Source organism: Haliotis cracherodii, unplaced genomic scaffold (assembly GCF_022045235.1).
Source record: "Haliotis cracherodii isolate W230 unplaced genomic scaffold, xgHalCrac1.p SCAF_14, whole genome shotgun sequence".
NCBI lineage: Eukaryota > Metazoa > Mollusca > Gastropoda > Lepetellida > Haliotidae > Haliotis > Haliotis cracherodii.
Genome location: NW_027266269.1, coordinates 20,546,040 through 20,570,806, shown reverse-complemented (window position 1 = coordinate 20,570,806; position 24,767 = coordinate 20,546,040). Strand labels below are relative to the sequence as shown.

The 24,767-nt window shown below is 39.4% G+C and overlaps 1 pseudogene; it reads right to left on the bottom strand.

Moving 5' to 3' along the window:
• Window positions 1-24,767, bottom strand: part of LOC139460270 (uncharacterized) — a 55,523-nt pseudogene that overhangs the window by 9,374 nt on the left and 21,382 nt on the right.

The window sequence follows — 24,767 nt, the reverse complement described above, 5'->3', positions numbered from 1 at the left end:
ATTTCGGTCACAAATAAATAATATCAAATGTCTTTATTAACGTCTAGCATAAAGAAGTGGAAAATTGTTAAATACCTAAAGCTGTTGATCTACTCACGTTTGCAGGAATCGCCCTTGTAGCCTTCCTCGCAACCAAGTATGCATGAGCCATTGGAGGGCTGACACGTCCCATTAAGACAATTGCCACAGGGATATTGGCAGTTGTCTCCATAGGTGTTGTTGACACACTCTATATCCATGACAATGTGAAGGCTAATTTCTTTATGAAACTGTTAGGGAATCAGTTTTTCATCATACCATCATTCGGTATTCCTGTTTGTTTACTGGCTGACACTGGTACAATTATGTATGTATAAATGGCTTATTGATTGTGCAAGGTATTCTTAAAATATTTGAAGTCAATCCTCATACATTACCTGCCAGATTTGGTCGTAACCCTTCTTAGAGGGTGTACATGTGTAACGGAGCATTTTTGGAAGATGCCACCATCCCCCCCCCCCCCCCCCCCCAAAACCTGAAAGCAGATGTGAGAGACTAAATGACGCACTGAAAGCAGGTGTTGTGAGAGGTTTAATAGGCTTAATGACTCACATTCTGAAAGCAGATGTTGTGAGAGGCATAATGACGCACATTCTGAAAGTGTATGATGTGAGAGTCGTAATGACGCACATTCTGAAAGAAGATGTGAGAGGAGGCTAAATGACGCACATTCTGAAACTATAGTCTTGTGAAAGCAGATGTGAGAGGCTAAATGACGCACATTCTGAAAATAGATGTTGTGAGAGGCTTAATGACGCACATTCTGAATGCAGATGTTGTGAGAGGCGTAATGACGCACATTCTGAAAGTAGATGTAATGAGAGGTTTAATGACGCACATTCTGAAAGTAGATGTTGTGAGAGGTTTAATGACGCACATTCTGAAAGCAGGTGTAGTAACAGGCTCAATGACGCACATTCTGAAAGTAGATGTTGCGACATGTTTAATGACCTGTGTAGGTGTAGTAACAGGCTCAATGACGTACATTTTAAAAGTAGTTGTTTTGAGAGGCTAAATGACGCACATTCTGAAAGTAGTTGTTGTGAGAGGCTTAATGACTTACATTCTGCAAGCAGATGTTGTGAGAGGCGTAATGACGCACATTCTGAAAGTAGGTGTTCTGAGAGACTTAATGACGCACATTCTGAAAGCAGATATTGTGAGAGGCTTAATGACGCATATTCTGAAAGCAGATGTTGTGAGAGGCGTAATGACGCACATTCTGAAAGCAGATGTTGTGAGAGGTTTAATGACGCACATTCTGAAAGCAGGTGTAGTAACAGGCTCAATGACGCACATTCTGAAAGTAGATGTTGCGACATGTTTAATGACCTGTGTAGGTGTAGTAACAGGTGTAGTAACAAGCTCAATTGCGGACATTCTAAAAGTAGTTGTTGTGAGAGGCGTAATGACGCACATTCTGAAAGTAGTTGTTGTGAGAGGCGTAATGACGCACATTCTGAAAGCAGATGTTGTGAGAGGCGTAATGACGCACATTCTGAAAGAAGATGTGAGAGGCTTAATGGCGCACATTCTGAAAGCAGATGTTGTGAGAGGCGTAATGACGCACATTCTGAAAGTAGATGTAATGAGAGGTTTAATGACGCACATTCTGAAAGTAGATATTGTGAGAAGCGTAATGACGGACATTCTGAAAGCAGATGTTGTGAGAGGTTAAATGACGCATATTCTGAAAGCAGGTGTAGTAACAGCCTCAATGACGCACATTCTGAAAGTAGTTGTTGTGAGAGGCTTAATGACGCACATTCTGAAAGCAGATGTTGTGAGAGGCGTAATGACGCACATTCTGAAAGCAGGTGTTGTGAGAGGTTAAATGACGCGCATTCTGAAAGTAGATGTTGTGATAGGCTTAATGACTCACATTCTGAAAGCAGATGTTGTGAGAGGCGTAATGACGCACATTCCCCCCCAAAACCTGAAAGCAGATGTGAGAGACTAAATGACGCACTGAAAGCAGGTGTTGTGAGAGGTTTAATAGGCTTAATGACTCACATTCTGAAAGCAGATGTTGTGAGAGGCATAATGACGCACATTCTGAAAGTGTATGATGTGAGAGTCGTAATGACGCACATTCTGAAAGAAGATGTGAGAGGAGGCTAAATGACGCACATTCTGAAACTATAGTCTTGTGAAAGCAGATGTGAGAGGCTAAATGACGCACATTCTGAAAATAGATGTTGTGAGAGGCTTAATGACGCACATTCTGAATGCAGATGTTGTGAGAGGCGTAATGACGCACATTCTGAAAGTAGATGTAATGAGAGGTTTAATGACGCACATTCTGAAAGTAGATGTTGTGAGAGGTTTAATGACGCACATTCTGAAAGCAGGTGTAGTAACAGGCTCAATGACGCACATTCTGAAAGTAGATGTTGCGACATGTTTAATGACCTGTGTAGGTGTAGTAACAGGCTCAATGACGTACATTTTAAAAGTAGTTGTTTTGAGAGGCTAAATGACGCACATTCTGAAAGTAGTTGTTGTGAGAGGCTTAATGACTTACATTCTGCAAGCAGATGTTGTGAGAGGCGTAATGACGCACATTCTGAAAGTAGGTGTTCTGAGAGACTTAATGACGCACATTCTGAAAGCAGATATTGTGAGAGGCTTAATGACGCATATTCTGAAAGCAGATGTTGTGAGAGGCGTAATGACGCACATTCTGAAAGCAGATGTTGTGAGAGGTTTAATGACGCACATTCTGAAAGCAGGTGTAGTAACAGGCTCAATGACGCACATTCTGAAAGTAGATGTTGCGACATGTTTAATGACCTGTGTAGGTGTAGTAACAGGTGTAGTAACAAGCTCAATTGCGGACATTCTAAAAGTAGTTGTTGTGAGAGGCGTAATGACGCACATTCTGAAAGTAGTTGTTGTGAGAGGCGTAATGACGCACATTCTGAAAGCAGATGTTGTGAGAGGCGTAATGACGCACATTCTGAAAGAAGATGTGAGAGGCTTAATGGCGCACATTCTGAAAGCAGATGTTGTGAGAGGCGTAATGACGCACATTCTGAAAGTAGATGTAATGAGAGGTTTAATGACGCACATTCTGAAAGTAGATATTGTGAGAAGCGTAATGACGGACATTCTGAAAGCAGATGTTGTGAGAGGTTAAATGACGCATATTCTGAAAGCAGGTGTAGTAACAGCCTCAATGACGCACATTCTGAAAGTAGTTGTTGTGAGAGGCTTAATGACGCACATTCTGAAAGCAGATGTTGTGAGAGGCGTAATGACGCACATTCTGAAAGCAGGTGTTGTGAGAGGTTAAATGACGCGCATTCTGAAAGTAGATGTTGTGATAGGCTTAATGACTCACATTCTGAAAGCAGATGTTGTGAGAGGCGTAATGACGCACATTCTGAAAGTAGTTGTTGTGAGAGGCGTAATGACGCACATTCTGAAAGTAGATGTTGTGAGAGGCGTAATGACACACATTCTGAAAAAAGCTGTTGTGAGAGGTTAAATGACGTGCATTCTGAAAGTAGATGTTGTGATAGGGTTAATGACTCATATTCTGAAAGCAGATGCTGTGAGAGGCTTAAAGACGCACATTCTGAAAGTAGATGTTGTGAGAGGCATAATGACGCACATTCTGAAAGTATATGATGTGAGAGGCGTAATGACGCACATTCTGAAAGATGTGAGAGGCTTAATGACACACATTCTGAAAGTAGATGTTGTGAGAGGCATAATGACGCACATTCTGAAAGTATATGACGTGAGAGGCGTAATGACGCACATTCTGAAAGCAGATGTTGTGAGAGGCTTAATGACGTACATTCTCAAATCAGATGTTGTGAGACGTTTAAAGACGCACATTCTGAAAGCAGATGTTGTGAGACGTTTAATGACGCACATTCTGAAAGCAGATGTTGTGACAGGTTTAATGATGAACATCCTGAAAGTAGATGTTGTGGGAGGCTTAATGACGCACATTCTAAAGCCAGGATATTGTGAGAGGCTTAATGACACACTTTCTGAAACCAGATGTTCTGAGAGATTTAATGACGCAGGTCACAATATGAAACATTCAATGTCAGTCAGCAGGCAGTTATTTTTAATTCAAATGACATAAAATTTTGTGTGGAATTAATTCCATATCAACTTAAGTGTGATTAAGATAATCTGCATGAGTATTGGTATTAAGCAGGATCTCAGGTATTTCTATCATGGTTTTTTTGTGAAACGTATCTGGTCTTTGACAGTTGTTACCACAATAGAAACGTATATATGGTGCTGCTAGAAAGTATGATTTTGCACTTAAGGAATTGTGTCATTACTCAAATATAGGTGACAATACTTCTGCCATAACCGTGAGAAATCGGTGTCCATTGTACGATTCCCACTATTTCATAGCATGTGCTTATGAAGCTCTCTATAAAGCGTTTCATGCCCCATCGGTGGGCCATCCGGTAAAATCACCATCAAGCAAGGCTTCAGGATGAAGTTCAGTGCTGCTGAGTAGGATATATTGATGGATGATCGAGTTTTCTTTATTTAAGCTCCAAACATGTCATTCTTATTTTCCATTTTAGTGTCTGTACAACATGAAAAGAAACGTAATTTACACATGTCATTTATTTGAGATAATGTTGCTATATTATTACCTTTACACAAAGGTTCTTTGTAACCTTTGCTGCACCCTTCAAGGCAGCTTCCATTCACATGGTGACAAGTTGTTGATGTACGACACTGGCCACAACTTGACGAACAGTTCACTCCATAAAATGTGTCTGGACACTCTTTTAAAATGGAATAGAATAACCATATAAAATGCAGAAAGGGGAATAATTATTACTATGTAGGAGTGATCTTCCCTTATCATGTTTAACGTGTATCACAAACCTACATCAAACCATAATGCTGTGTATCAGTAGGTACAAATTGGAACTGACATTGTGATGCCAATATAATATATTTATTTACATGTATGACCTAATCACTACTTTTAAATATATTGACTCCAGATGAAATTAGATTTGCTACCTGTGTTAATGAAAGATAAGTTGTATTCTGAGACGTTTCATTAGATGATATCACAGGCATGCATTCGATTAAGTGCGAAAAATCGCACTGCAGACACTACAATAACCAACACATGCAAGTAAGTTCAAGTTCTCCACAAAGTCGGGATAGAATGTGTCTATGTTATTACATACTCTCATGGCACAGCGGTCGTTGATATCCAGCCTCACACCCAGGAGAACATGTCCCATCTTGCCTGGAGCAGTTGGTGTTGTCCTGACAGTGTCCACACTGCCTACAGGGCGACCCGTAGAAACCAGCCGGACATGCTGTGTGTAGAGTACAAATTGGAACTGACAGTGTGATGCCACTGTAATGTATCTATTTTCATGTGTTATGTAATCACTACTTTTTTCATATATTCATTTCAGATGAAATAAAATATGTTACCTGTGTTGCACAGTGGAGGTTCGTATCCAGGTTTACAGCCAGTCAAACATGTCCCATTAAGCACTGAACATGGGGAATCGTCCTTACATTGTCCACAACCTTGGCAGGTAGGTCCGTAGAAGTGAACTTCACACACTGAATAGAAGACGATTATGTTTAAAGGCTGCATGAAAGGATGAAACTACCCATCGCGATGTTATAATCACATCTTCTTCTCTGAGTTGCTTGGCTGATGTAGATTGTAATTGCCTGTTTGAAACATTGTGAAAGCTACTTGGACGATTAAGACACTCCATAGGTCTATAAACAATCAAAACAGCTGGTAAACGTATGCTTAAATCTTTTGATACAATAGAATGCATTGTCATTAACATTCATTGAAGATGTAACTGGTACCATTTAACATTCGTTGTAATGACATTATAAGGTTAGACATACATTTGCATAATGAACTCTGATGTCCAGTTTGACACCCATTACCACATGTCACATACTGACTACAAGCAGCTTTGTTCAGACAGTTGCCTCATGTACACGGGTTTCCATAATAACCAGAAACACAAGCTGTATCAGGATACGACTTTGTCAGTAAAACATCATCTCAACAATGTTTCTAAAATACACTGCAATGAGCCGGTAAGGCAATTATGCCGTGCATACATTTCTTTAATTTAAAATCAAATCAAGATTCGATATAAACCGATATACAACATATTGAGAGACACATTGCATGGATCATGCATTGTCTCACTATCTGGTACTCCATATTTCCTTCTTGATGCTCAGCTAAACTATACGGATTGGTCTGGATTGAGAAAGAGTGAGAAGATTTTCAAATGGATCAAAGGTGTTCACGTGCATGTATATCCTACTTGTATATAATGTGTAATTTTCTAATCATAGCGCGGACTAGTTCAGTTACGTTGTGAATGTAATCTAAATGTAAGATACAGCTACCTTGACACAGTGGATACTGATATCCAGTTTGACAGCCAGAATCACATCTCCCATTTGTCAGGTTACAAGCAGCAGTGTTCTGACAGCGGCCACAACGTGTACACGTGGACCCATAGTACCAAGGAGCACAAGCTGTAACAGAATGAAGAAAATACATGTTCAGTACATGTTCAAAACCACTGTTTTAATTGTGCAGTGAACATATTTGTGATGTACGCATGTGGATAATTACGTGTCTTTTAGCACAGTGCAGCTGTGTCATTGGTGTTTGTAATCAAAATGTGAGTTGTATATCCTTTGACACAGTGGCCTCTGATATACAGTTTGACACCAAAAACCACATCCCCATATACCGTGTTACAAGAAGCTTTGTTCCGACATTGGCCACATTGTGATGTACACTTGGACCAATACAAACCAGGCACATATGACGTATGGAGATAGGAGTAAGGTATTATTCGGTTACTTTTGGAAATAGGTATGTTCATCCTACTGGTTATAAATGCAGGGAATGGTAAACACACACACACACACACACACACACACACACACACACACCATAAGGGCCATTTACATAAATCGCAATCTAGACTTATCATATGTTAAGACCATGGTAGCTCTTAAACATTCAGGTAATGTTATAACTATGAAATAAACATATAATATACACACAATGTGTTGGGACATTTAGAGAACTTCAATTTCAGAACAACCACATGTCATGTAAAGAGAGAAAGGGTATGAAACTCAGCATGACAATCCACCATGCGTCAAGGAAAATCTTTGGATTGTGTCAACCTCATGTACACACATGCATCCATAATAATCAGGGGAACCGATTGAATCCGAAGGGGAACCTATCCAGCTTAGTCACATCACCTTGGGTCCCACGAGGGGTAACTTTGGGATATCCAGACTGTATCTTTACTATTTATACCTTCCACGTTTCGCACGTGATTATTTTTCTTTCAGTTTTAAATTAGAATTGAGTGAGTGAGTGGGTTGGGTTTAACGCCGCTAACAGTAACAGTATTCCAGTTATATCAAGGCGTGTCAGCTTAATGTGGGAGGAAAGCCCGAAGTGATGCAGGTCTCAGACGTTTACCACTTCAGTGAAACCCACGAGCACGAGTATGGTGCTGACAAACCTATAAACATGATTGGGGCGAACCGGGATTCGAACCCACAATCAGAGGTTTCATGCGTGCCCAAGGGACGCAACTCTGCACAGCGAATCGTGGCGCCTTAGACGACTGGGCCACCCGTGCCCCCTTGAAATTAGAAATTAGAAAGGAAAGTTTATGTTTATGTTGATGACACCATTTCACGTTGGGGTGTATGCAATGCGACTCTGAAACAGAATGTCCCGTATCTCTGTATCTCGTTTGGCAGCTACCAAATAAACGTATATGTGCGTAATAGTTGTTGAAATGAAATGACATTGTTTTGGAGATCATCTCCACATTGTTTTACATGAGACCAAACAAAAAAGCTTGATATCTATAAAAATACAACACTGACGGATCTTCTAACATTATAGTAAGAATGATGCTAGGTAGGTGTTACACACAACACCAAACACCACCGCTTATACCCACAACCTAACAGGAGACACCAGGCATTTCAAACGCAGTTGATAGAAGCGAAAACATTCATTTTCACAATCATTACAAATTTCAGCTAAAAGCAGAATTCATTGTATTTTTCCGTATAAAATAACGTCTCACTTTTACACAAAGGGGGATTGTAACCCTGCTGACATCCTTGTGTGCAGGTTCCATCATCCTTCTTACAGTCGGACCACCCGCTACACTGACCACAAGTGGAGGAACAGTTGACCCCATAATGTTGTTGGCCACAATCTGCACGGATAGGTAGATATCAACACGATCAGATCAGAGAACATACCTTCTTTTATGTTACAATTAATAATCGCTGCTTTTAAAAAGGAAAACCTGTATTGATGACTACATTTACATAATCCATTAAATACGAAATAAATGCTTTCAAAGATTACCTATATGGCATCAGTTGACACTGCTTGTGAATGGATATTTTTTCACCAGACTGTAACAGATAAATAATGGGTACAAATAGACGTTTGTCAAACCTTGCTGGCATCCTGGACCTTGTTTCCCAGCAGCACACCCACTACTACAGTGGCCAGTCTCCTTGTTACACGCTTCAGAGGCAGTTAGACATTGGCACGGCTTGTTACAGTCAGATCCAAACAAACCATTGTTGCATTCTACAATACACAAGACACATACAATGACATTAAATAATTATATTCTGAAGTGTGTGTTCCTTAAGCCATTTGAAAAATCACATCAACAAAGCTTTCTGAGTGTACAGACAATATTTTAGAATCACGTTGATACTCAACTTGAATATCTACCAGATGGACGATTTCCTAATTTCACATTTTGTCATACCTTGCTGACACCCAGGTCCATGTTTTCCGGCAGCACATCCACGCTTGCAGTTGCCAGTCTCCTTGTCACATACTTCAGCTGTATCCTGACACTGACACTGCTTGTCACAGTCGTCTCCAAACCATCCATCACTGCATTCTACAAGTACACATACTATGAGATACAAATCAGAGAAAACCTAATGAATCTGATCCAATAGGCGTTTGTAATTTGGGACCCATGTAGAACACGGGGGGAGTTGTGACACAACTTTATCGGGATAAATGGAACGGTTTCTTCGCCTCATTCTTTGTTCTCGCAACTGTCCTTTTATACCCCGATACAATACTGTCATTAAACCTCTATCCGTTACTTATAATATTATTATTTAAAGACAGCTCTCGTTATCATATCCTATGTTCGTGTTTATATTCCGATGTTTTTAGTTAATGCTATAAAATAATAATATGTATTGCAAATAAGGAAAATAACATGTCAGCATGACTACTCACGGAATATCTGCACCTCACATAATGTCAGGTAGGGTCCATTGACACTTATTTTTACAGATGAACCATTCAAAGCTTCGCCACAGGTAATATTTAAAACAGTCTCTTGTCCATTGTCTTCAGACAATGTGTAACACAGGTGGTCACCAACCTCCACCTTAAGGCCAGAGTTGCGGTCAGGATCTGTGAACAACAAACATTATGTGATGATACAAGATATGTATAGGTATAATGTGTAGCCCCGATAAGGCCCTGTGGTACATGTATATGTTGTGATATAAATTACACATGTTGGTATTTATCCTTCTTGTGTTGATAATTGTATACGAATACGAATTCACCACATATCATATGTATGTACATAGTCTGTGTGGTCAGACTGCGTTCACCTACTTAACTTCTCTTACAAAACCCGGGTTAGATCTGGGTTAAAATAGGTCTTCAGCAACCAATGCCTGTAGTAAAAGGCAAATAACAGGATCGAGGGTCAGAATTGCTGACTTGCTTTATGCATGTCATTGCAATCGAATTGTGCAGATCGATGATGTGACTACACACGTTATGTGAACAACAAACATTATGTGATAATACAAGATGTGTATAGGTATAATGTGTAACCCTGATTAGGTCCTGGTGGTATTGTAGCGGCATACATGCATGTTGGAATTTATCCTTTTGATGTTGATAATTGTAAATATTATGAATTTGGCGTCTGAACAAGCACAATTTGTAGAACAATGCGAGTAATAGTCTGATGTAATATATGTTGAAGACATTCCTTGGGTTACATAAGAAATGACGTTATATCATATATATGACTTACTTGATGCATGTCGTCGCATCCGAATTGTGGAGTTCGATGCTCATGATGTCAATCAATGTATTTACAGACTGACGTCATATAAATTGAATATTGCTTAGTGGGCGTTCAACAACAAACCATGAAATCTCTTAAGAGAGCAACTAATTGTGTAATATTCGGGGATGGGGCTTAGGATCCTGCCATGGCTAAAGAACGCAACGAGCGGGTACTCCTGTTGGTACACGCATGTCCTCTCTTGAACAGGATGTATATTATTTAAACATGTGTCAAACTCACTTGCATTACGGAGATATATTCTCATCCGTCTAATCTCCAATGTGGTATTAATGTCAACACGCCACCATTCTCCTCTGGACGTCGTGTTGCCCGTGTGCGTACAACTTCCATGCTCCAACCTTTGGTCAGTATTGCCATCAACAGCTCTGTCAGATGGAAAGGGATCACCAAATCCTTGCAATTCGCTACTCTGCCGTGTCGAATTTACACGTGCTATGTTGCCTTTAACGAAATAGATCAAATATTAAAACACAGTCGTTCTCGGCAGCATAATCAATCTAGCAAAGTCCGCACTTAAAATGCCGAACACATTGAACAATCCAACTTAGAAACCTGTATTTTCAAAAGAAGTATTGAAAGGTATAGCTCAAAATCGTACTTTTTTAACATCGTCCAAGTAAAGAATCTCATTGTTGACTTTTTTTTCCTTCTTGGCAAAATGCTACTTCAACATTTGCTGATGTTCTCGTTTTTAAACCAGTTCTAGGACATGTTTGGAATTTGCATGTGACCTTTGCTCGGTAAATTGTTGTGTAATATTCATAAATTCATATCTTGAATATGTGGTGCCTATAAATTACTTTTTTGTTACATCCATAATGTGTATACATGTATATCAATAATAAGTCATATTATGCCACAGTATTTCATGATACAACAATGGCACCTTTTATGCTTACTATATATCTGCTTACAGTTCTCTGAATGAAACTATTTATGTTGTACTTTTACTCACGCTTTTGGCAGTAACTCCCAAACCAGTCTGGTTGGCACGTTGTTCCTGGGCAAGGAGAACCAGGGAAATTCGTGCATCCATTCTGACAGTGACAATCTTCTGTAGAAACAAATAGAATGACTACGAGTATCTAATATCTAAGCATGCCTCTTGTTTAACGTTTCCCCACAATCACCTAATTGTACATCTGTGATATAGTTAGAACAACAACATACACTCCTCACCTAGGCACACTATGATGCCTTGATAATTATGTCTTTTACTTTAGGATTGACTGTGTATTGTTTTCGGATGATTGAGGTATGAATCAAAACACCGATGTTCAAACTGTATGAATCCGGTAGTAAGGACCTACCTTGTGAGGAGTCCGGCAATGAGACAAGAAGTAGAACATACACCAGAAACATCGTCCATGTGCTTGTCCGATGAAATCTGAAAACAAATTCAGCCACATTTAGCCAACCAGAACCACTTCACACGTAAACAGCCGGTTGATCTACATGTAACAGTTGGTGCAACTTTGAGACTGCTGGTTAACATAAAATGAATCCAACAAATCAGCTAACCTCGCTGCTCAAACCTATTCAGATGACATGTCATTTCCATTTTCGGGAATTACAAATTATATAAGTTATAATGATATAAATATATCCACAAAGGTACTGGTAGATGCAGTTTTGACATTCATAGGAGGACACATTGAAGGTGACATATACCGAAATTATCGTCATGTCAGTGACCCTGACCACCCGGTCCCGTTAGTCGCCCCTTTTGACAAGCATGGGCTGCTGAAAACCAACACTAACCCAGATCTTCACGAGGCTGTTTATGATCTAAACAATGAATATATCAAACAAAAGCTTACATAGAAGGAGACATTAATTGAGCTTTGTTACTGATGTGTGACCCGTGAGGATGCTTGCACTAAAAGGCGACTATGCTTGTCGTAAAGGGCGACTAACGGGATCGGGTGGTCAGGGTCGCTGACTTGGTTGATGCAGGTCATCGATCCCAATTAATCACTTGATTGTCTGAGCCAAACTCGTTTATTTACAGACCGCCGACATATAGCTGGAATATTGCTGAGTGTGGCGTAAAACAACAAACCAAATCCAAACCAAATGTTACTGAAGGATACGTAATTGTTATGTTGTCAAGGATGTTAAAACAGGTTTCAGAAAATGTAGGGGCAATGTCTATGCAAAACTGTGTCAGAGGGAACTAAAATGAACTTTTGGTGTACAAAAAACATTTATCATACTTCCTTGTAAGCGTATCGACGGTTCTCACAAACACACATTCTTGTTGAATAAATACGCTACGCTGGCTGGACACAACTATCCTCTGACCTTTGTTCCTTTGTGTCATAACTAACACATCCAGTTCGCTAACAGACACCTCAGTCCACTGTTCAACTATTACACTTAGTTTACGTTATGAATGTTATTGATTCACTATTTAACACTATTTTCCTACCGTTTCATGAAAATATATTTAAAATCTTACACAGCTTAAAAGAATATTACACTATCCCATGCTCTGAGTGAGATGAGTGAGTGAGGTTGTATGCCGCTTTTAGCAATATTCAAGCAATATCACGGCGGGGGACACACAAAATGGGCTCACACATTGTACCCATGTCGGGAATAGAACCCGGCCGGTCTTCGGCGGGACGAGCGAACGCTTTAACCACTATGCTACTCGACTGCCCACCTATGATCGAGTCATGACCAGACAAATCAGTGATTGACCATCGTTCTACGAAAATGGGACACGATGGCATGCGAGTCACTGAGCAAACCCAGCCAATCCCGTTAGTTGCCTCTCACGAAAATTTATCGTCAACAGGCAATGTATGAAGCCATTTCTTGTGTCCCTCACTTTGAAATAGCTAAAAGCGACATAAAACAACACTCACTCACGTACTCACTCATTCACGATACAACCTGTATGTATGAGAAATGTATGTCATTGATATAATCATTCTTGTGACCATGCAATTGCAACAGCGGATCTTACTATCATATATTTGTTTGTTGATAAAATGAGTTAACAATTAAAAATGTTGTTCCCGCTCATGTAAAGTTGCCTCTTTATAGCAATAAACATATGTATGTTTTAAGTTGATGTTCCAGTTAATGACAGAAGCATATTACATGTTTATGTGTGTTTAATATTCATGCAGATAACGCTTAGCTCACTTCCTACCAACTACCAACTTATCAGTCCATAAATCATTTGAGACGCAACGTGAGAGCCGATCTCAATAGTATACACAGTATACGTGTTCATTTGGATACTGGTATATGGCAGTGTGATGTATATTTGCACAATGTTGTAATTGTATTGCATAGTTTCTGTTAAGATTCAGTAGAAGTGCAGAAGATTGTATTTGAACGATAAGTAGTTGTCAGGAATGTAAGTAGTGGAGTGGAAGTTACTATACTAAGATGCTTTTAGGGGTGTCATCTGTAATCTTCTAGAACAGTTATAGATAATCAAGCATGGTATGGAACTTTCTGGAAGGTATTTAGATTATATTAGACTATAGACGCCGTCACAAGGGCCGCAAACCAATGTGCTAGAAACCATTGTTCGTGGGTTCGAATCCAATACCCCTGCTCGCATGCCTCAACAAAGTGGTAACCTCTAAAACCTACATCAATACGGTTTGATAGTTGAATAGACTATACATGTGTCAATGCGCAACTGGAATAGGAAGGCAAATACTTGAAAGGAGGGAGTTCAACTGGAATGCTATGTCGAGTTACACAAACGCTATTCAGGACAACCGTGGCACATAAAATGGCTGTCACTAGTCACGAACTCGACATGCACAGTGAAACGCGCACACACACTACAGTAGCAATGTGTACATTAAGGATATAAGTTTACTTCTACCATCGTTGTAACATTTACCCCCTACACTCAAGGTACAAACTCCCAAGTGGTGTAACACCATATTAAACTTGAATACACTTTTTTCTATGACAATTTGAAAGAGCGTCATACGACTTTAATTGTTGTTTGATCATTTAAAGAATTGTGTCATACGTTCCCGCGTTTGTCAAAATGAACACTTGACTAACCTTTGCATGGGAAATAAATATCTTGAAAAACCGTGCGTTATTTCATTGCTCATACTCTTGGACAAATACATAGCCGAGGGATATTCCTTTTTGTGGATTATGGCTGAAATATTGCCGACGTGACTTTAATTAAACTCACTCACTCACTCACTCCTTTCTGTGGATAGATTACAACGCATAAAGCACCCTAATGCTGGGATATTGACTTGGGCAAAGCACCTCTTGATATCATGTGTCATAAAAAGCTGGATGGTGGGGGAGCACGAACATAAATAAGGGAGATCAGACTTACCCTTTGCATGTTGTGGACGAGTTTGGATGCCTCGCCCTGAGACCAGGAAGTAATGAGAGTGTTGCATAAAACTGTCCGCCCCTTAAGCATACGACTCTCGACAAGGTTAAACCTGTTTTCCAGGATTGTATCAGTTTAGAAATAGAACATTGTTAAAACATGAAATGTAGAAACATGAATAACTCCCTGAATGACGTATAGTTATTTGTTTATTTTGATGTTGCCTTGTTACAAGTATTTCACGCACCATGGTGACTAAATACAATGAAATAAAAGTGCGGTTTCAAGAAGGAAATACATATTTTGATACATTGTATGGTTTAAAGATGAAATCTCAAATATTCCATTGACAACACCAGTCTACCTGACCAAAGTGTGTGTTAAGTAAAATCAGTTCTGATAAGAGTAGTGTTATATTTTACTATTTTTTATTCCTTCAATAGCATAACGGGGTTTCTTCCAAAATTGGGTAAACATTTTTAGAATAACCCGCGAGATCCTTTTTTACGTAATCAGTCGTACCGAGTGGGTTATTCTATTTATTACCCATAATTATATTAAAGACGTTTCAAGGGAAAAAAACTGTCGTCGATCAGCTGTTTTGTATCAATCCGCGTGTGAAAAAACACTGTCCATTCACTCCAATCGCGTTACTCAATTAACGTGTTGTTACCCGTGAAAAATAAAGCTCTGTAAAAAAACTATAAAGATCACATTATTGCAGTTATATTTCTGTCCGATTTACACAGCGTGCGCTATCTAGCATTGATAAAGACGACAGGTTTCCAAAAATGCTCATCAAATTTTTTAATCAAGGCTTGTTTTGCCAAGGTCTCGTCACTGACAGACAGCCGCCGTCGTGCATTGGCAGAGACATGCATTTCACATTGAGAAGAGGAAACACGGAAAACCTGTCAAATTTTTCATTTGTCATTTGAAAATAATGCCCAAAACTATAACAGCAACAAAGACAGAATGTACAGAAGTCTTGTTTGTTAGAGAAAAGTGACGAAAAGAAGGTAAACTTTGAAAAGTACGATTGCTGTCAGTGTCGGAATGAATGGCCCGACTTGACCCAGATATGAGACAGTCGAAACCAGGAATGACAAGAGAACCGACGTTACATCCGGACAAGTTAAATGAACATCGTGTGTGATTTGAGACAAGTGTGACTGATGGGAAACATGTGCATGTGGGATTTTAGGAGGACTTGTCAAACGTGCTGTTGGAGTGGACAGAGTCAGGTGACGGGAGTTGATATTTTGATGTGATTCATAAAGGTCGAATACCTGTTTATAGACTAACACGGTATCTGGTGCTAAGCTGTCCGCATTCACAGAGTTCGTTTAGGTTAGTTCAATATCGAACACAGGATCAGCTCGCTGGGGTAAGTTTTCCTTGCACTTATAATTATTTTTGTTTTGATTTTCAAAATATTTCCGAGTCCTGTAAAGTGCATCGATTTCGCAACCACATGTGGGTAATCGTGTCGCTAAGGTAACACTCTATGCTACACTTGATCTCCTTCAAAGTAGACATTTCGAATTCTTAATCGTCTGATGTGCATGCCGAAATGATAAATGTGCAAAGAATATTGTTTAGTTGTACCTTTCCTGTGTCATTAACCCTCATGGTGCCCGGACGTCAGTCAGCCTGCATACCGCTCAGCGCCGTACTGTGCTGACGTCGCGGTTATAAAAACGTATACATTGTATACAAAAGTGTCATTTCTTATTTCTTACAACGTTTCAAAATTCTACGAAATAGTGTATCTTTAGAATGTCTTTCGGAAAGTCTGATTGGTTGTTGCAAAATGAATTTGTTTTTATTCTCATGCCATCGTTGAAAGTGTGTGTAGTCCTATTTTCGTGTTTTTCTTACCTTAATAGATTTGCGAACTACATTCATGTCAGCTTGTCAAGGTTAGTCTTTTTCATTGTGTTTTCATTTTCATTGGCAGTTATCGATGTCAACATCGTTCAAAAAGGCAAACCTGTCCGGTTTTTGGATTCGGTTGGTCGAAAAATTCATCGAACAGCAAGTCCTCTAACACAGACGCAAACGCGGACTTGGTGGTAATGATCTTGTCGCTCTAGAAACAGTTTCTGGCAACATCACAATCTGAATGTTGAAACTTTAATCTGGCCATATGTAGTTTTGACAACAAAGACATTAAATGTGTTCAGAGGTCTTCATGTCAGTCAAATCTCCGTCCGCTTTAAGGAGGTTATATACTTTGACAGGTGTCAAATGGCCAGCAATGTTTGTTTACAAACGCAGACGTACAATGTAGTTTTGGTTTTTACTGTAAAACGAAAATCATGTGAAATAATGTTGTTTATATGAAACTATGTTTATTGTCTTAAAAATAAACCTCGAGTCAGTGAGATTGTAGTACGTAAAACATATGGAGGGAAAGGCGTGGATTTGTGAATGAATGGGACGAGAAAAAAATAGTTCCGTTGTCCAATGAAAATTGATCTTTGTTCAACTGACCAATCAGCTTCGAGAATCACTGTTCAAATATGAAAAAGTTATTACACTGCATATTTTAGCCCATATAGGTTATCATATAATAATATAAATATACCTGTTGAATAAACAGCATCGGAATGTGAGACTGTGATGTTGTGTTCCGATACTTTGCGTCCTAATCTAAATAAGGATGTGACTTGCAGAAATATAGAGAATAATTTTTCATGTTCACCATGAATCTACCTATCTATAATAATAAAATATAATAATAAATATATAATCAGTGGTACAGTAACCTTGTCAGAATCATGTTTGCTCTTCGATCTAATCAAGGGTATCCGACTACATTTTCACACAAGTAAAATATATTTATGGTGCTCATATTTGATAGCACTTGACCTAGCATTGCCAACAAATGTCAAGTCAAGTTTCCCGGAATCACGTCCACAACGGCCATTCATATTGTGTACATTCAAAACAGAACATAAATTAATAAAATGTTTTCCAAAATTATTAAGCACTGTACCATTTGAATATCTACACAGATTAAATCGTCTAAGAGAAAGTCCCAATTTGAAGTATTCTGGTCATGGAGATATTCAAGTAAATCATCCTCCACATTATGTGGCTCCTTACCAGTCCTTGCATAAAGGTCCCACCCAAATGTCCACAAAACGTCATCAACATCACCTAGAATGTCAGGCAGTTGTCCGGAATAGCAATATACCTTTCGTAGATTCAACATTACTGTCGTACCATGTAGATCCTTCTGGTTGAATATACACACAGCAGTATAACACGAGTCCAAACAGTACTTGTCAAGTGATAGATATTCACCACTTTCTGTTATCCATGAATTTTTAACTCAATCTATAAGAACCATTTCGATGAGAACACATATTCCACCTGATTCTCTTCCAAAATTTGCGATCTTTTTCTGCCTTTGTTATAATGTTAGTATCTTCGCAGAACGTATCATCAAAATTCAGTTTCGGGGTCCATGTTTCTGTCAAACCAATTATGTCAAGTTATTTTCGAAAATCCAGGTTTACACTCACAATCAGATAACTTTGAGAGCAGTCCTGGTATATTCAAAACGACGAGTTTCACAGCATTAATGATATGACTAGTAGGTTCAGATGGTGCTCGCTCTTTATCCGGACCCTGTGACAGTCCCGAGTCAAGTAACCTCTGTATTAACACGTGAAACGTACATATGACGTTGAGGAAGAGACAGTTTATCGTCTTTGTGGAAATAATGTTTGCTTATGTCTATCTCTTTGCACTGTTTTATTTCAGCTTGTTAGCCCGAAGTGATGCATGTCTCAGACATATACCACTCTCATTAAACCCACTAACACGGGTATGATGCTGACAAACATGAGCGAATTGCGGCGCCTTGAACTGCACTGTTCGGCGACCACGTGTAGACCACCATGAACAAATCGACACATTCTACCCAGACGCCAATGGTGATTAGAGAGTAGAAACTGGGGGAATAGCCGCAGGTTTCGTGTAATATTTTCAGGTTCACTCTTGACTTACTGGCATGGAACCGTCCTGACTGTTAAATGTTAAAAGTTGGTTTATAAACATATAGCGAGTGCTCGTAAGTTATAAGACTTATGACTGGTAAGTCATGTTCTATGTGATGGTATATGAGGCGTCATTGAGGTAAGTTGTAGGGGAACGTTAGTCTGATTTTGAGTGCTGCTGTGTGCGCACGTACGTGTCTGTTATCGAATATCACCGAACAGAGTTGTGTCATCACTGGTCAAGATTCCGACCTAACATAACGAACGTCTTGACAACGTCAACGTAAGGCAATGTGACACATGTATGGGTGGATCTGTAATTATATGGGGCTGGATCACTATATATGGCTGCCAGAACGCCATTGCATACGGTCCATGGAAGGGTATCTGGGCAATACTATAGGGACTGTGTACTACCACATCACTGTGGTTCTGACCTTTACCTGATAGATCACGTCTTGTCCTTCCTTTTCTTTTTCATCCATTACTATCACCCGATACCATTTTGTACTACTGTAATCATCTGTTACTTTTGATTCTACCATGAATATGGAATTTACTCGATTCTGATTGGTCAATCAGAGGCTATTAAATCACAATAAACCCCCTCTGATTGAAACAGCTGGTTTGACGGCCGCATCACCGCGGAAGCTAATATTCATAGAATAGTACTATTTTCAGTCATTGTCGGTAGGCATTTAAAAATAATTATATCTACAATTACAGGTTACGAAATGGACAGATGCAGTTACTACAATATTCAAAGGGCGTGTGGCAATACATTTCGTGCAGGAAAACACGACAGAAATCAACAAAGGGAACGTATTTACGTTTTGGAGACAACAGCTTTTGCGTCTTTTGCGTCACAATGAGCGATATAGAGCGAAAGCCTTGCAAAGCTTGCTTTGTTTTCTTTAGGGATGCCCACTGCATGTTAGCTTACCAAGTTACCGTGCTTATATGCTTTCAATGCCTGTCATATGTTCGAGTGAAGTATTATGGTGTAAACAAACTGCTTGAGTATATTCAGCACCATGTTTTGTTCGGTGATTCCGTAATTCAGATCGATAACCCACTCAAAACACTGAACTCAACCCATGCTGCTTCACTCAGTATATTTGCTAACACCAAAGAGTTCGCGTATTATTAGAATGGAGTCATAGTAGAATGGAGATAAACAAACTGTTTTTTCAGCACGTCTGACCAAATAAAGGTGATTATGACATGCATTTACCTTACATGAAAAATACCAAGTGGACCAGAATGCCCCAAAAGTCGTACCACAACTTCCTATTTTACCTCATTCCTCCATAAATATGAACCCGAACCATTTGACAACCAACGTATCTTTCAACCTCGCTCACACCTGTTCATGGTGATATTTATAATAGGAAAGTCATTATGAGTTGCTTTAGTGGATGTTCCAAACTGGAATCTGAACATGAAACACTTCTGTAGGCTCCACTAAATAACGTATGCTATTTATATTATCGTCAAATTTACAAAGATTTATTTCGAAGAAAAATGTTTGCATGATATCTATCTGAGCCTGCCAAAGTGTGAAGGGACAGTTGTTATGTGACAAGGCATTGACGTCACATTAAACGCATTTACGTCACATGAGCTCAACTGAGGAGACAATCACAATGCAAGATTTGAAAACAAGTGATGATAGATGGTCTGTTTGATGTGTTTTTTTTACTCGGGGGTTGATATTACTTGTACACCAGTTACATTAAAAAGGAGCGGGTGGAAAGACTAGGGTGGTTAAAACGCTGACCCGAGTTCGATCCCCACATGACCCATGTCTGGTATAACCCGTCGTGATATATAATGGAGTATTGCTGAAAGTGGCCTAAAATCAACCTGCACTGATAGTATGCTGAATACTACATTGTGATGATCTCATTCCTGAGTTGTGTGTAAGTGGGCGTTGTGCTTCCACATAACTATACAGGCTACGGTGACACGGTGATTACTTATCATCATTAAATAAATATACAAACACATACAGTTTGATAATAAGCTGGTTTGTGAAGGATATTGTCAGAGATATTAGCAGACTTACTTGTTGCTTGCTGTGGCCAGAGCTGGGAGGTCCGCGCTTGTAACAAGGAAGTGAATTTAACGATGTTTAATCTCTCTTATAGCCAGGTTTACCATCAGTGTTGAACCAATAGCAGGAAGCAATGCATAAATTTCAGCGTTCATAATCACTGTGTGACCGAAATAAGGCTCATGCGTCATAGATGTTTAACTTGCTCACATATACATAAAATAACATCAATATTGAATGGGATTAGGTAACACTGCATACAATTCTAGATAGATTCATAACCACATGTAGACATGCATTATGACAATATAACATGGTGTTAAGTCAAAGACATTTCAAGCTGTCCTACATAGGAGATACTAAGTCCTACGTGGAAGATACTTGGACCAAAACAAATTTCACCGTGGCCCTATAAAAACACGTTTGTTCAACAAAAGCTTTGGTTTGATAGGCTGGTGTTATATCGAAATATTTGTATTTATCTTTCATATCAATTCCCCTTTTAGTTTGATAGGCTGGTGTTATATCTAAATATTTGTATTTATCTTTCATATCAATTCCCCTTTTTTACATTCGTAAACGCATCTTCCCGAGGCAAGAGAGTTATCTGACTGTAAAAGTCCAGATTCCACCCTTACCGAACTAGGCTGGAATTCCTGGGCTTGATCGTAGCGCCAGCAGTGGCTTTTTCGTGTTATGTCCCTTCTCTGCCTCTCCAATGGACCGATCAGATTCCATCTCTCGTATCACTTGCATTTGCTTCAAACAAAATGGCGGCGCCCAGTCAAGACGATCTGATCGATAATCAAGATCTATATTGTGATAAAACGGGTCTTCCATCGAGAAGTGCACCAAATCGCGTGAGCACCTTGATTAAGAACATGAAAAGATTGACAACGACTTGGCGGTGCACATGCTTTGCAAATCCTGTAATCGATCGAATTCTGCATGACAGTTTACGAACCGGATTTCGATTTCATTGCGCGATTTTGATTGGACTATGCATAGACTCGTTAGTCCAGCCAAAATCTAACTCCATAATACCAGCCTAGTTCGGCAAGGGTGGAAACTGGACTTTCATTGTCAGTTAACTCACTTGCCTCGGGAAGATATGTAAACGCAGCGTAAAACCCTGCTCACTCACTCGCATGTTAAAACGTCAACGCCAGAGAATAACTAGTTTTGATTATCTGACGAAACAGATTCCATTTGGCGTCAAAGGCAAATTAGCGGTGAAAATTTTATGAATGGAACATTAAAAGTCAGTTATGACACAAGGTGTCCATACATGCATTTAAACTATATTAGACTCTTGACGCCGTCAAAAGGACCGCAAATCAATGTGCCGGAAACCAATGATAATGGGTTCGAATTCCAGATTCGCCCGGGTTGTGTCACCACAATACTTGTGCTCGTGTGCTTCAACAAAGTTTTGACCTCTAAATCCTACACCAATTCGGCTTCCTCGCCCATCAAGCTGGCATGCCAATGTTCACAGCAGCGATAAAACCAACTCACTAGTCCTAAGGTTGAGTTGCGTCCCTATGACGTGCAGTGGATTCCAAAATTCGTAGTTTCGAACGCAAGGTGCAAATCCGAGGAAATGTCTTGAAAGTATGTAAGAGGGAATGCAACTGGAAAGCTATATCAGTCTACAGAAACAAACGCTATTCAGGACAGCCTTTATACATAAAATAGCTGTCACCATTCACACTGTGAACACGAAATGCACAGTGAAACGTGGCAGCTACACTGCAGTAGAAAAGCGTACAGTAAGGATATAGTTTCCCTTCTATCATCGCAGACATTTTAAGAACACCCCAGTCTACCCCGCCAAAGCTTGCCTAAAGTAAAATCAGTTCTGATAAGAGTAGTGTTATATATTTCTATGTTTTTTTCCTTCAACAGCATAATGGGGTTTCTTTCACAATGGGAAAAATATTAATATATGAAGGATACGTTACTGTGGGCTACCTATAGTCTGTTGCATGTCTGCAAGCATATGTTTCATAAAATTGCATATATTTCATATTGATAGATTACGTATTGCATTTCAAATTCACTTTACAGCAGAAATATTCAGTTCGCTTGAACGACAACACCTTTGTTGTCTCCTGGGTAGTTGTGGACGTCACGATAGGTGGTGATGTTGTTGATTGTCGCCGGACAGTCCTTCCTGCAGCAACGCCAATGTTTGGAGGTGTTTCTTCTGTTCTTAATTAGGAATCTGTGTCCGTTGAAAACTAAGTTCTGTCCACCTTGGGAGTTAGCAACAAATCGGATATTAACTTGAGCATTAGCCATTTTGTTATGGCAGTATGACTTGCAAATGCCATTTCCAAGATTGGCATCAATCACTCATATATAATTTTAATCATCCCTATGCATTTAATCATGTACATGAGAAAACTGTTCACCTATTATCATCAAATAATGTACATGAGAAAACTGTTCACCCATTATTGCGCAGTCAAAGCCCTTCCAGAATGCCACCAAGTCGTACCACAACTACCCATTTGATGTTTAACAGTAAAACACTCATCCCTTCAAGAATATGAACCAGGACCATTTGACACCCAACGTATCTTTTAACCTCGCACACATAGTGATATGACAACTCCATTTACGGATATCTATAATTGGAAAGTCATTATGAGTTGCTTTAGCGGATTTTCTTGTGGGCTCAACCAAACAACGTATGCTTATTATGGTATCGTTTATTCAAATTTATAAAGATTTATTTTCGAAGAAACATGTTTGCATTACATAAGCCTGCCAGCGGACTTTCAGTAACTCAAAGTGTGAAGAGACAGTTGTTATGTGACAAGGCATTTACGTCAGATTAAACACTATTACGTTCCATGAGCACAACTGACGGAACAATCACAAAGCAAGATCTGAAGACAAGTGATGATAAATGGTGTGTTTTAGTTTAATGTATTTTTTTCACTCAGGAGTTTATGTTACTTGAACATCAGTTTCATTAAGCATAGAATGGCTGGTTAAACGAGGGTGAGTAAAACGCTGACCTGGGTTCGATCCCCCCATGGGCCATGTCTGCTATACCCCGCCCTGATATGGCTGGAGTATTGCTAAAATAGCAACATGAACCTTCACATTCAACACACATTAAACGAGGTCATGCCTTTCAGTTGGTCATGGCAACATTGCGATGATCTCAATCCTGAAGATAAGAATGAGACACGAATTGTGTGTAAGCTACCATATCACTATACAGTCTACTGTGGTCACCTTTCGGGATTATGTAAGGAAACACATAAAGCTTAATAATCAGCTGGACCGAGAAGGATATTGTTAGATATATGATTAGACTTACCTGTGGCTTGCTGTGGTCAGAGCAGGGAGTCCCGCGCTTGTAACAAGGAAGTAAATTGAATGTCCTGTAATCTCTCTGATATATTGAAACTGGTTGCCAGGTTAACCATCAGTGTTGAAACAGGAGCAGGTAGCAATGCAAGAAGTCCAGCGTTCATAATCACTGTGACCGAAATAAGGCTCATGCATCGTAATCTCTATGATAGCCAGGTACATACTCACTGTGTGAGTGGCATAATTACGTTGCGTTGTCTATGTTTATTTCGCTCACATCCACATAAACTAACATCAATATTGAAATGGAAAAGGTAACACTGCATGCATTATAGCTTGATTCATATCCACATGTACAAGTGCATTATGCCAAAAGAACTAACTGAAAAGACATATAAAGCTAAACAAATAAACGTTTAACTTTTTTCAGTGGCATTTAGAAGTTGGAGTGATGAAGTAAGACGAGTTCTATGGATGAACAACTTCTTTATTACAATTAGTGCGACGTTTCGGTGTAGATCCTAACACCTTTATCAAGCCCTATGGATGAACAACTTCTTTATTACGGTAATTATCAAGGTAAAGGTGTTAGGATCTACACTGAAACGTCGCACTAATTGTAATAAAGAAGTTGTTCATCCATAGAACTCGTCTTACTTCAAATAAACATTTGTTTGCTCAAAATAACTGTACAGGACAGTCATGACACATGCAATGAACAGACATGCACAACTACAGTGACACGCCGCACCTATACTGTAGTAGACAAGTGTGTCCAGTAAATGTATATAATT